This window comes from Adiantum capillus-veneris, chromosome 22 (genome assembly GCF_014529385.1).
Source record: "Adiantum capillus-veneris isolate H3 chromosome 22, ASM1452938v2, whole genome shotgun sequence".
NCBI lineage: Eukaryota > Viridiplantae > Streptophyta > Polypodiopsida > Polypodiales > Pteridaceae > Adiantum > Adiantum capillus-veneris.
Genome location: NC_140952.1, coordinates 129,244,289 through 129,255,479, shown reverse-complemented (window position 1 = coordinate 129,255,479; position 11,191 = coordinate 129,244,289). Strand labels below are relative to the sequence as shown.

Here is an 11,191-nt window from a genome sequence, read left to right as displayed (position 1 = left end):
CCCTTGACCGCAAAAACTAGAAGCTCTGATACTAGTGTGAAGCCCCTAGTGGGACTGCCTTAGAATGAACCTCCCAACCTCCCTTTATATAGCCCCCCAAGGCCTCATTCCCTATCCACACTAGCAGCTAGCCCCTTGGGCCTGGTCCTTGACCACCGGGGTTTATGTCCTTGCCATGACATATCTCATACATATCAACCAAATCACTGCCAAGGATGGCATCCTTCACCAACAACATCGGACGAGGTATCTTCTCGTTAATTCTCTCAGCCATGTCAATGGCTTGCCTAAGGCCACTAGCCATCAAGGTGCAAGCATAGGTGAATGTAGCCTTCCATTTGCATCTGGTTACAACTTCCAAAGCTACCTTGGCACAACGAAGTTGGCCATATCCACCAATCAATGTGTTCAAGGTGATGACATTTCAAAGAGAAACCCCATCAACAAGAACTTTTTTTTGCTTTTGTGGGAGCATCATCACATTTGACATATGGATAGACCCTCACTTTGAATTTGTTTAAAGCAGCCCAAAGTTTCCAAAAACAACAAAGCCGTGCTATAAGAGGACTCCAAGAGACTTTTTCTGGTGATAATCCCTCTAGTAAAAGTAGCCTAGATCATTCTTGCCACGTCCATGTTGCACATATCTTGCAGTCAATGCACTCCAAAGGCACCACATTTGTCATACATATCAACCAAATAATTTCCAAGAAGAACATGTTTCTTCCAAGAGCCGCTGAGTAGCAATCCATGCATTCAACACACTAAGAAAAGTGATTGCAGGTGGGGAGTCACCCTCGTGTTGCATCCCAAAAAAAACAATTCAGAGCTTCCTCAACATGCCCTTGTTGGGCATATCATACTATAAGAGACCTCCAAGAAACTTCGTATAGCACGAAACCTCACTTTGCATCAGGTTAAGACAGGCTGAGCTTCCTTGGATCAACCATGTTGGGCATCTCCCACACTTACACACTGCAAGAGATGACGTATCAGAGAGGATGCCCTTCAAGAACCTTTAATGCTATCTTGAGGCTACCACATTTGGCATGCTCTTTAAATATATGTGTTCCTGAAGTAGCATGTATATTTAGGGAGAGGAAGCCCATCTAGAGTTTTCTTGCAACACAACCATGTTGCACAATGTTTTGCAATCAACTCATTTTTGCATGTGATGGCATCCCAAAGAGGATGCCCATCAAGTATTTCTTTTGCTTTTGAGACGACACCACACATTTGGCATACATATTAGCCAAAGCACTACAACGCATGACAATTTCCACCAATAGCGCCACTGCAACTGGTGGAGAAAGGCCAACCCTTTTGATATGGTGAGCATAGACACAACCATGTTGGGCATATCCAACAATCAATGTGCTCCAAGGGACATCCCAAAAAGGATGCCCATAAGAAGTTACGTGCTTTTTGTGAGGGCACCACATTGTGCATACATATCAAGCAGCCCTTGACTAGCAATCGCATCATGAATACTCTCACACATGTTGAAACACCTTCAAGGAGAGGCCATCCCTTTGCATCTGGGGCATGTTAGCCGAGAGCTTCCTTACCACATCCATGAGGGGCATATCTTGCAATTTAACACGCTCCAAGAGGGAACATCCCAGAGAGATGCCCATCAAGACCCACCCAAGAAGAACTTTAAGCGCTTCCCCACATTTGAAATACATATCAACCAAAGCATTGCGAAGCACATGTTTCTCCAATAGCCCCTCCATAGCAATCTCATTTTGTAAATTTTCTTCCCCATGTCAAGATCTTGTAGAAGGCCAAAGGCTTTAAAGGTGCAAGCATATTAGATTTTATTTAGAGAGAGGCCTTCCCTACCAAGAATGAAATCTTTTTGAACAGCCCTTGACTAGCACTGTCATCATGAATTCTCTCACCCATGTCAACATCTTAGGAAGTGTGAGGCTTTCAAAGTGCTTGCATGTATAGAGAGGTCTCTGTTGTGCATCTAGTGAAAAGAACCCAAAGCTTCCTTTCCACAATCTGTAACATTTAATGGCCTAATAACTTATGTGTAGCGGAAATTAGCATGAACATAGTGGGCATTTCATTAGAATGGATTCCTAATGAGAATTACAAGAGTGCTTGGGTGGAGAGAGCAACAAAAAGAATAACACCTAGTTAGATAGCATCAACAATACTTTCAAAAGAGAGAGAAATTAAGCTATTGACAACAGTTGAGGACCGGATTTTCATGGAGCCGATCCCCCCTCCAAAAGGCTTTGTATTATGGTTTCTCCCATCAAGAGAGACATTGTACAATACAATTCTTTGTGTTCCTTCAAGATTAGCTAGTGCAATGAAGATGAAAGCTTCATGCACTAAGCAAAACACTTAGCAAACACAACATCAATTATCCCCGTTCTCAGACCCAAGACCTCACACACCTTCGAAGATGGTGAGAGCTAGCGGGGTATGAGAGTAGATTGAGAGGAAGGAGTATCTTACAAGAAAATGTACATCTCCTCACATAATCACTCATATTAGCATAGCTTAGCTTAGTAATTAGCTTGGTAGAGGAGATGAGCATGCATTGTAGCTTGTCTCTTGGTTGGATTTGCATCCACATGCCGAGAGTGTGTCGATGTAGGCTTCTATCTCACAAGCTTGGAGTAGGTGATGAGCTCTCCATTAAAGATTGGGAAGAGATAGTCTTCTTTGCTTCACACATAGACTGTGTGTGAGTGTGTGTGTGATAATTCCTTGCAAAAATCAGCCCCCTCTCTCTCTTGGGCGAGCCCTCTTGCTATTTGCTCTTGCAGGCTCCCCATTGGACCTCCCCAGGGCTAGCCTATCAAGGATCCCTACTGTGGCCAGTCTGCTACCTTAACCAATATTCTAGCTTTTTCTCCCGTGGCACTTCCCTATATTAAATGATCAGTTTAACATGAGAAAATCATTTAGGAGAATTAGATATTGATTATTATGACATTACCTCTCTCTTGAAATCATATACCCTACGACATCATTCCACAATGGATGACTAGTCCATTTGGCGCTTGAGAGCCTAAGGCTGCCGCAAGCATGTCTCCGCATTTGTCCTATCAGTCTTCCATAGTAGAGTGACAAGCTCTACTTGGTGTTTGGGAGACGTTGTCTCCGCAAACTTGATCTAAGCATGCATACTACTTCATTGTTGTGCACAATAAAGAAAAAGAGAGTCTAATAAGACAAAAACTTTGTTCATTTTTAACATTTTTAACATTTGCTTACTCTTGGGAAGCATTGACAAGGTTTAGGTTATCCTTTAATTGTATGCCTTGCATCCATCTAGCATCTTCAAAAGGATAATTCTTAAACTTAATAAGATATTGTCGGATAGTCTTACCGCCTCTTAGTACCTTGTCTTCATGTCGGAGAATGGATTGGGGCTGCAGCACCTCCTCTTGGTCCTCGATCTCCGGTGGGTCTTCAATAGTTGGTTCTTGAGGTGGCTCTCCTTTGTAAGGCTTTAACAGGCTCACATGGAAAGCATTGTGTATGAGCCAATGATTGGGCAACTTGAGTTGATAGGCCATCTCATTGATTGGCCTAAGAATCTGGAAGGGACCATAGTACCTTTTTGCTAGTTTAGCATAGTACTTTTGGTGGCCCGTAGGATTCTTGCCCGTCGTGTGCCTTAATCGAGCCTTGGGAAACTTTCATAAGACCCAATCATTTTCTTTAAAGGTTTGGGCTCTTCTGTGCTTGTCAGCAGCAGCCTTTTGCCTTTGCTGTGAGATAGAGATAGCATTCTTAATCTTTTGAAAAGATTCTTGTAGGTCTCGGCTATACTCATCTGCAGCGAAGATCTTCCCATGTACCTTAAGTAGCAAGGGACTTTTTGATCTCCCCTCAATTACCTCGAAAGGTGCTTTTCCCGTGGAAGTATGTACAGTGTTATTGTAAGCCATACTCCACTCAGGGTAAGTACTTCTCCCATTGGGATCTTTGATCTACTTCCGTTACATAGTCTTTTAGTAGATCGAGAATTGTTAGGTTAGCTATTTCACTTTGGCCATCCGTTTGTGGATGATAGGCCAAAGAGAAGTTTAGCCTTGTACCTAAATTCTCAAAGAGACCCTTCCAGAAATTACTGGTCATTCTAGGATCTCTATCCGACACTATGGACATTGGCAAGCCATGGTACTTGAAAATTTGTGAAATGAAGAGGGTTGCCATTTGATGGGCTTTGATAGTCTTTTTGACAGGTATAAAATGAGCTTGTTTACTAAACCTGTCTACTATCGTCCATATTCCCGTATTCCCATGGATAGACTTAGGCAATCCAAAGATAAAATCCATGGATATGCTCTCCCATGGATAAGATCAATACAAATGAGAGGAAGGGGCTAATGCCCTACTGTGCACAGCTTGTGGCCCCCTTGGTGGGTCACTTGTAGCGTAAACAACCCTCATAGGGTGCTGATGGGACCATCCCACAAAGGGGCAACTTATACCTCGGTGCACATACCTACAATGTCGAGACCTACATTTCCTGCTCATTCATGACCTTTTTCTACGTTGGAACCCACAGGTTTCTTTATACCCTTCTCTCTATCTCTAAAGGTTGCCACTAGGCTAGTTGCATTGACTACAAATTCATCCTCACATTCATCTTTCAGATCCACTAATGCTTGTTGCATCAATGAGGGCAAGAGACTCATTTCTTTCTCCAATATCATCATTGCTAAAGATGCATGCCCTGGCTTTGTTGTATTCCTCCATTTGTTTTGATCGGTGTCATCCTTCTCGAAGCAATAGAGTCATTGCTACCAGTGGAACCTCCCTTGTTCTTTGCCTAATCACAAGCTTCCCAGGTGGCGATGATGCGGGGTTTGAATCAAATCTGGAATCGATAGGTATATCTACCAAACACTTGGAAATCTGCTTTCTAGAGTTTTCACCAAAAATAATTTGTGATGCGGATGGTGGAATGCTATTGTCTAGTACCATAGATTGCACATGGTAGTGTTGGGAAACACGATTAGCTGCAAGCATGTCATATGAAGAGGACGTTGGATTCAAAATCAGTTGTTGTTGCTTCGAATTCCTCACAAACCTCTAAACCTCTAGCTCTAGCCTTAACCCTTTGATTCAATTCCTTGAATTCAAGTGTTGTGAAAGAAGCTATCAAGGTGCTCCAAGGGGTCTACCACAACCAAAAGATCTTTAGAAGAAGATGTAGTTGACAAAGCCTCGTGGAAGAAGAAGAAAACGCTAGCGGAAGTGTGTTGAGGCTTCTGAGCAAACCCCAAAACAACAATGTAACTGGAGTAGAGATGGAGGCCGACAAACTTTTAGTGCTAGTAGCTATGGAGTAGTAATGTGAATGGAGTAGTGATGATGAGGAAAGGTGACATATGGACAAGGTTTAGGGAGGCTACGGTAGCCACATGCAAACAGAGCCTACACCAAATGATGATGGTGTAGCATTGTCAAAAAGCGTATGGGCTATATTAAACAACAAACAATTGATCATGCCATTTGAAAAACGCTGGTTAATGAGAAGCCATAATTTTGAATAGTGATGTTATACTAACGAACAAAAAAAAGAGTTAAAAGATACCCTCAATAAAACTCCGCATCATGTTGCAAACAGAACCAAAAGAAATCCATCGCACCATCCTCGGATGTATTGCAACAGATACGGAAGGTTATAGTGAAGCATGACACCTTTGTGACCTACCCTATTGCATTCCCAAACCCCTCACCACGGCTTGCACTTATTCTATCTCTTGTCTCCTACTCGCTCGGCTCCTTGTCTATGCCACACCCTATTGCTTAGCTCTGAAGCAATCTCCTTGTGAATTTTCTCACCCATGAATTCAAGGTGAAAGAATACATGATTGCATGTAGAAAAAGGCCTTCCCTTCACATGTGCACAGAAGAACACCCTACTTATGTCTCCATGCACGCATACACACACTGACACACACAATCATGACTCATTATGTAGCCACTCATCAGATTGGAAAAGAGGGACCTATGAGGATGCATCACTTTTTGCAAAAGGATGTGATAAATGCCAACGTTACAAGATCACACAACGAAAGGATAAGATGCCCTTACATCCTAATAAATGACTCAACCATTTGAAAAGTGGGGTTTAAACTTTGTAGGCCCAATTAGTCCGGCAGCTTGTAACACTCAATCTCGATATATTATTGTTGCCACTGACTATGTGACAAAGTGGATGGAAGCCAGGGCGACACGCAAGGCTGATGCAAGGTCAACTGCCAAGTTTCTTTTTGAGAACATTATTACAAGATTTGGTTGTCCCTTTGAAATTGTGAGTGACAATGGCACTCATTTTATAAATAAAGTGATAAAGAAACTCACAACAAACTTCATGATAGCTATAAGTCTACGCCGTATTACCCACAAGAAAATGGCCAAGCTAAGAGCACTAACAAGACCTTAATTTCTATCTTGACCAAAACAGTGGAAGCTCATCACACAAATTGGGATTTGAAGTTGACATCAGCTTTATGGGCTTATCCTACTTCTTACAAAGTGGCTATTAATTGTACACCATTCAAAACGGTATATGGCCAAGAAGTAGTTATGCCATGGGAATTTGTAATTTCTAGTCTACGAGTAGCTTCACAAGAAGGTTGGGATGGTAACCCTTTAGTCGAGCGCTTATATATCCTTGATAGGTTAGATGAAGAAAGACAATTGGCTATGCAAAATGCACTTGTGGAGAAAGATAGGAGAAACAAATGGTTTGACTGTCATCTAAAGAACAAAGATATCAATGTTGGTGATAAAGTCCTTATGTATGGAGTGCGAAACGAGAAGAAAAAGTTGAAATATGCGAGAAAAGGACCATACAGAGTATGTGAAATCACCCCACAAGGTACCATTTGTGTGGAGACTCTTGATGGAGTTGAAACCATTGGATTCCTCAATGGGAGCAAATTTAAAAGATATTATGATCCTTTAAGCCAAGAGGAGCTATGTGCCATCCATTAAAAAGTGGCAGCCAAGGCACAAACAGAATTGATGAAGATACAAGCTCAAGCTGAGGCTAAGGAGCAAGAACAATGCATAAGACGCCAACGAGAGGCCAACCTTGGAGTTACACATGCATTTCACGTTGAAATAGAGGATGATTGGTTGGACTTTGACACACCTCTACGATACCCTATTGAACTAAATAGCGCCTATGGGAAAGTGCTATATAACACCTTGTTAGACACGGGTGCTAAATATAATTTGTTATCATATGGAGTGTGCTGTCAGTTGGGAAAGCCATCTCTATATGAGAGTACTATCCAAATCAAGGGTGTCAACAAGAAAGAAACTACGATTTTTGGAATATGACACACTTCTATCAGTTATGAGGGGTTGTGGCTCAAGACTTTTTGGTCATGTTGCCTGCTGGAATGGTAATTAAATGGATATTGCAGAATTGCTTTATCCAATTAGGGCCAGACTATTATAGACAAAAAATGGGAATACCTATGGGGTTCTCTTGCTCACCGATAATGTGTAATCTATACTTATTGTATTTTGAATACAAATGGGTATGCTCTAAAATGAAACATTATGAGGAGGCAAGACAACTGTTAGCCTTCAATAACACGTTTAGATTCATGGATGATTTATTGAGTATAAACAATCAAACTTTCAAAAACCAAATAGCAAAAATTTACCCACCTTGCCTCATGATAGAGCCTACCTCATTGAAAGAATTTGTGATAGATGGTAAGACTATAGTTAAGAGAACCTGTTTTTTAAGTATGGAGATATTGCTTCACTCCCCTTACATTGGCCTTTACACTACACGCTTCTTTTGGAAGCGAGATAATCTGTCAATAGTCCTACTAAATTCGTTAAAAAGAAAAGTAACAGACCAATTAAGAATGCGAGTAACACGTGCTTAGGTATTATTTCACTTACAATGTACTCTTCGTCAGATAACTTTTCTGCATTTTAAGAAATAAACATGATGATTGGAAAATTCTGTAATAATGGGTTTTTACATAAGGAATTGGTTGCTAGTATTATTAAAGCAGTCTGCTTGAATAATTGACCTGGTGCCAGAATAGATGTTGGGTTTCTTTGCAATCTACTAAGGAAGTAGGCCCATACCTAATGGGTCTACGACCTTATTAGGTATGTGCCCGGGTATGGGTGCACGCGCGCACTCACACACACACACACACACACACACACAAAACTACTTGTGTCTTTTCTCTTACTTCGCCACTTTAATTAGAATGGAAAAGCTTGATTTTCAGAAAGAAAACCCCCTTCTTTTTTTCCTCCCCTACATATCGAGTAAACCATCCATTACATGATCGCACAAATAACTATCACAGTAATAGCAGGTGTTTGGACTCTCAGCCAAAGATAAGATACGGGTTGCCAAGACCACACCATACTCCTTAGTGTGGGGAGTGCAATTAAAATACCCTCGTAGTGGCTGCCCATAACCACGATACAAAAAAATCTTTTGTAGTGGAAGAAACTGCGCTAGCAGATATAACTATTCGGAAAAACCTCGCTTCATTGAATTTTCTACATAATAGTATTGTGCCCCTAGGCCCATTGCTTCTGCCACCATTGCCAGACGAATATTAATCTTAAAATGCTCTTGACCCCAAAGAGTCATCTGCGTCACTCTATCCTTATATGTCCACCACTTAGTCTGAGTAACTGATGTTCCTAACTGCAGAAATAAATGACGTTCATAACGGAGGAGTGTGGCTCTCTTAGTAGACTCATTCGATTGCTGAAGATGTGCAATGGATATAGCTAAAACCTGATCATCACTAGAAGTCATAGCATATGGTGGATGTAAAAACTCTCAGAAAGCTCTCAAGGCAGATTCTGTGCACTCACCCTTTCAAAAAGAATGCCCGTCTTTTATAGACCTACATTGATACCTATACTCAATGTATATTGCTTCGAAATTCCCAAAATTATTTACTCCCTCACATTATCTCACTTGGTAGTGATTGGCAAATTGTATACTCTCTTAATGTGTCTAATTTAAATGGCTTTCTAATTATAGTTGCATGAGAAATATCGGTAGGTACAGATGGTGTTTTCACCCATTGCTGTGAACAGTAGTGTGTTTGGTAAATATGTCTACCAAGTTTTCGACCGATCAAAAGCTGGCAAGAATACTTGGCTATCTTCCAAATTGTTTTTAAAAAAAGCATATTTGGCTCATTATAAATGGTGTGTATGCCTTTTAACTTATTTGGGTTTTTTATCCTCAGTTACTTTAGGGTAATTTGTCCTTTGATGCTTAATACTTTGTGACGTTTGTAAAAATCGGTGCAGAAGCCTTCTCTGTAGGTTACTGCCGCACGGATTCTTCTGCATAGTAAGAGAGTGGTAGTGTGCATATACTATGTGAAGTGATCCTGCACTGACTGCTTGCATCCGGATCCTATGCTGGGTATAATCCCTAGATAGGGGGTTTTCAATGCCGACCTCATTGGCTGTAGTACCTGGCTTGATTCAGGCCCCTTCTGTTATGGAGTAGCTTCATCACCTATAAATACCTTGGAAGGTGAGTCTTAATGCTCACTTGGCATTGTGTTCTGTAACCGCTATTGTGCGTTCAATTCTGGTTTGCTGTGGTGTCCTCATCATGCCGAAGAAAACTGATAAAGTGGTGATGGATTCGTCGTCATCAAGTCTACAGATTATTTGATGTTCTCTTGATGCTTTAAGCATAATCGTGAGCTGGACTATTTTTTGCTAATAGATGGATGGAGAGTCTAATGGTTGAAATGTAGTAAGTAAAGAGCCGTTTAATATGACTATTTTTTTCGATTAGAGTTATGGGAAATATGCTTAAAACTGATATTCTTGAAGAAATTTGGGAATCGTAACTTGACTTTTGGCTGCCAGATCTCGAGATGATAAATTGTTTGACCAAGATTGGGAAAATTTTGTTGATTTTTTCCATGCATAATGGGGTGTCTATTAAAAGGCTTGAAACTTGAAAGCATATATTTTTTAGGCGTATTACGTACAGTGGGCTTATTGCCTATTTTGGTTTGGTTACCATAGTTTGGACGTCTTAAACTTAGCTATTTTGATTGTACCATTCACCTACTATCTTCGGACAAAACCATAGGAGTATTATAGCTTACATGCATGTTGTTTTGAAGAAAATTTGAAATGTTTCTCCAGGCTTACTATGAAGACTATCAATGAAATACTGATTGTATAATATTATTATGTGTGTAGGACCTTGTCACTGAACCATTGAATATCTCGATGATTTTTTGGGTTATTTGGCTTTGGCTGGGTAACTTTTCCTAGGTAGTAGACATTCCGTTTAAATCTTACTGAATTTGACTCAAGACTTACTCATGAAAAAGATGTGACAAAACTCTCGTCTTTTTGGTCCTATACAAGTGTGGCTTCTATAAACCATGCTCTTTTTGACCTGGCTTACGGTACAGGATGGCTTCATAAAGTAGTCGACTGGCAGACATTGTTTCGACTTTTCTTGAAATCCTAAAAACAATATATGTTGGCAAGTTTGGCTTAAATCTATGGCATGAGTAGTAGATCAACTGGTATATTAAATGAAATTGGTGCACTTTGACTATAGCCATTTGCTGCCTAAGCTCAAGACTTAAAAATGGTGTCTCTACTATGATTATGCCAGACATGATAAAAATTTTGCTATGAATGTTGATACTGTTCTTATCCATGTAAAGTAGAGTTTTCTGTTCAGATGCTTGAATCTTGAAGATAAAATTTTCAGACTTATTTTTGCCTGGTTTCTTACTTACAGGATATAACTTTAATGGCTGATTGCCCTAAATGTGATGGTCACTCACTGAAGGAAGTCCTAAAGCATGACTTTTTTTTTTGAAATTGACCTTTGATCTATACATGGTAGTATGGTTGCATACCTGCATAATGGAAGAATATTGAATGGATTTTTCTAGCATTCTCTATAGTCTTTGATTAAAATATTGAATGTAAATTTTCTACTCTTGCTCACTTTCACTAAGTTGAGGAAGGTCTCGTTGTGTGTCGTTGGCCTGGTTATTGTTCCCGGGTATTAGACCTTCCTTACAGGTCTTACTGAGATTGACTCAGATCATACTTGAAGGGTTTACTCATAAAAAAGAGTCAGCATAGTCCAGTTCTTTATGGCGCGTATGGACTTTGTTATTAGGCTGCCTAGGAATTGACCTAC

At 40.4% G+C, this 11,191-nt stretch overlaps 1 pseudogene; it reads right to left on the bottom strand.

Moving 5' to 3' along the window:
* Positions 1–4,508: 4,508 nt before the first annotated feature.
* LOC147430210 (uncharacterized) lies at positions 4,509–8,800 on the bottom strand (annotated as a pseudogene).
* Between the last annotated feature and the right edge of the window lie 2,391 nt (positions 8,801–11,191).